The sequence below is a fragment of the Jatropha curcas genome, chromosome 10 (genome assembly GCF_041381405.1).
Source record: "Jatropha curcas cultivar XTBG-Jc1 chromosome 10, XTBG_Jcur_1.0, whole genome shotgun sequence".
Lineage (NCBI taxonomy): Eukaryota > Viridiplantae > Streptophyta > Magnoliopsida > Malpighiales > Euphorbiaceae > Jatropha > Jatropha curcas.
In genome coordinates this window covers 16,495,457-16,498,883 of record NC_143160.1, presented here as the reverse complement: position 1 = coordinate 16,498,883, position 3,427 = coordinate 16,495,457, and the positions used below count along the sequence as shown (strand labels likewise).

General features: G+C 30.3%; 1 pseudogene; it reads right to left on the bottom strand.

The window, feature by feature from the left end:
* Window positions 1-258: 258 nt before the first annotated feature.
* LOC149493192 (uncharacterized) lies at window positions 259-2,810 on the bottom strand (annotated as a pseudogene).
* Window positions 2,811-3,427: the final 617 nt, after the last annotated feature.

The window sequence follows — 3,427 nt, the reverse complement described above, 5'->3', positions numbered from 1 at the left end:
TTGAACGAAAATCAATAAAATAATGTAAACTATATGAAATCTTAAAAATCTCAAAATGCAATAGCTAAGTATAATTAAAAGCAAATAAATGCACAACATGTTCTTAGTTCTTACTTCCTATTAGTACTACCATGCTACTTCATATTAAATAGTTAACATTAATATTACTCAAAACTCATCAATCATCAATCATCTTGATTTGAAACTAGATATTCTTTATTGTCCTCTTGATCCAAATCTTCATATTCATCATCACTCTCACTCTATATCATCAAATTCATCTTCTTGCAATTCTTCCTCAAAACTAACATCTTCCTCCTCATCCACAAGTGTTAGAGGAGTGTTAGGTCTAAATCTAAAAGAAGTAGCTTTTCCTTTTTCTTTAGATAAATGACTAGGTGTGGATGTAGTATTCTTCCCTCTCACTGATCTAGTGAAATGGTCACTCTCTCCAACTCCAGCAGCTCTACTAACCGCACCTCATGTCAAAGTATAATCTTCAAATACAAGTTCATCTTCTTCCTCCCCATCTTCATTCATTCTACCCTTCAACCATTCATTACTATCATCTATGTCGATCAAAGAGATGGGGTCAATGCGATCACATGAATCATATCGGTGTTTCAATGCTCGATTATACTTCACAAACACCAAATCATTCAAGCATTTTTGAGCTTGGCAATTTCTTTTCTTTGAATGAATCTATAATGCATTGTAAGTAATTTTAATAAACACTACGATCAATGTATTTCTTAAGGAATTTCATAATCATGATTAAACTACTAATTTACATGCTCAAATATGCTCCAATGACATTCACAACCCAATGCACTATAAGTGAGACTCAACACTTGAATAGCAAACTTGGCCAAATTAGGTGTTGAAGATCCATAACATTTTCAACATTCAGCCGTTTATCAATTATTGATCTAAAAGTAATTGTTTAAAATGAATAGCTAGTAGTAGTGATTAATTACTAAAGAGTGAAAGTATAAAGAAATAATTGGTGATTTCACCTTCCTATGCCTAATAGTCATCTCCATTCCAAACAACCCTTTGGCATTTTGATATAAAGAAAGTTGTTCACTAATCTTCTTGTTCTTCATGGTTTGTAACCAACCTTCACATTGCAGTATATAACCCTTTCATAACCTCTTGATCAAGATTAATGTTTAAGTTTGAATAAAAAAATTCTGGATTTAAATAGTATCCGGCCGCATGCAAAGGTTAGTGCAGTTGGCATTTCCACCTCAAATCTATAATTTTGAACACTTCATCATATTTTTATTCATTTTCACCAAACAACTTTGCATTTGCCTCTATAGCTCTATCCATTGCTTTATATATATAGCCCATTGCATTCTTTTTCTCACCAATAACTAAGTGAAGCACAAGAACCAAAGGACCATATATCTTGAGAATGTAGACAATGGATGTCCAAAATGTAGGCATTACGATCGTTTGAGTTGCTTTTTTGCTTGCAACTTCTTTTGCCCATTTACTTGTTGTCAATTATTCTAAAGTCAACATCTTTCTTAAATTATTTTTTTCCTTATGTATGCATTGAAGAGTGAGACAAGCTGTTGCAAATCTTGTGACAACAGGCCTAATAAGCTCTCTTTGTCCAGTGAATTTTCTCAACATGTTTACCACGTCGAGCCTAACATAAATGTAAGAATTTAATGCAATAGCCCTTTTCAATGTAGTCTTCATATTGGACATTTTTGCTATGTCCTCCAACATCAAATTGATACAATGGGCTGCACATGGAGTCTAAAATAAATGTGGCCTCTTTGCTGAAAATAATTTTTCTAATAAATATAAAAATAAACTATTTAAGTCTCACATATATAATAAGTAAGTAGTAGTAATTACTTAATAAGTTAGTAGTTACTACTATTTATTAAATGAAATATGATATTATACCTGCAAGTACATTATTTGATGCAATATCGTTTACAACTTGCACCACATTCGACTCACCAACACGATCAACCATCTTATCAAGTAATTCAAATATCTTTTCTCCAGTCTTTGAATACTCAAAAGCATCAATTGACTCGAGAATAATTGTTCCCTTTAGACAATTCACTAGAAAATTGATCAAAGTCCTTTTTCTTTTATCCGTCCAACCATTTGCCATGAGTATACACCCATTCTTTGCCCATTGCTCTTCATATGCCTTCAACATTTATTGCACATCATCAACTTTTTTATTGATAAGTGGAACTCGCACCTCATATATGCTAGGTGGTTTCAACCCAACACCAAATTGACCAACAGATTCAATCATCTTAGAAAAGCTAGGGTAAGTAACAACATTAAAAGGTATTGATGCATCATACATCCACCTAGCAATGTCCCTAATAACTTTTTCACGTAACTCTTTATTATATAACTCATTAATAGTTGCTTGCTTCATCTTTGAATCCTTCTTACTAAGAATAAAAAAAAGTCCATGGGACCCTTTTGTCTTGGCCATTTCCCCATTTGATCCATCGTCATATTCACAGATTTAGAACTTCTTGAATTTTTTCTTCCTACAACAATATCATTCCCTTCATCTTCTTCTTCATCAAAAGTAGGTGAATCATCTAAAGAATTGTCTTTTTCTCATTTGCTTTCTTAATCATGTAATCGCATATTTATTCTTGCAAATGAGGTGGATAGTTAGGGCATTTTTTGGTATTACGAAATCCTTCAACAAGATGTTGCTTAGCCTTAAATATTCCACATTTGAATTCTTTGCCACAAAAATTGCATGTGATATTATTTTTGTTTTTTGGATTGGTTAAACGGACATACTCCCAACTGGGTCTTTTCTAACATCACTATCACTTACAGAGGCACTAGAAGACTCCATAAACAAAGACCTATAAATAATTAAAAGACAATTCAGCTTCATTAATTATATATAATATAATTTCACCAATCAAGCAATTATACATTTGGTTTATTGTAGCAATTTAAAAATTTTAAGTATAAATGTATACTAAATTTTAAAATAATTTAAAATATGCAATATATATATATATATATATATATATATATATATATATATATATATAAGTTATTTTAAATAATAATAAGTTATATGTATATGTATATTAATAAGTTATTTCAAATATATGTGTATATAAATTCTATTTTTTAAATTCTAAATTTTCAAATTAAAAGTAAAAATGTAACATATAATAAAAAATATCAAAAGCAAGCAACTATCGTGAATGCCATAAGTATTATTAGGAGATTGCCACGTAATGGGTTGATTTCATATCCTAATTAAAACTACTTAATTAACTATATATATTATTACTTGGGCCTTGGATGATGCATAAATCATAATAACAGGACTGGATAGCAAAAAGTTTATAAATAAGAAAAAATCAGCAGCAATAAAACTTAAGAAAGTTTTTCTTGGTATAAA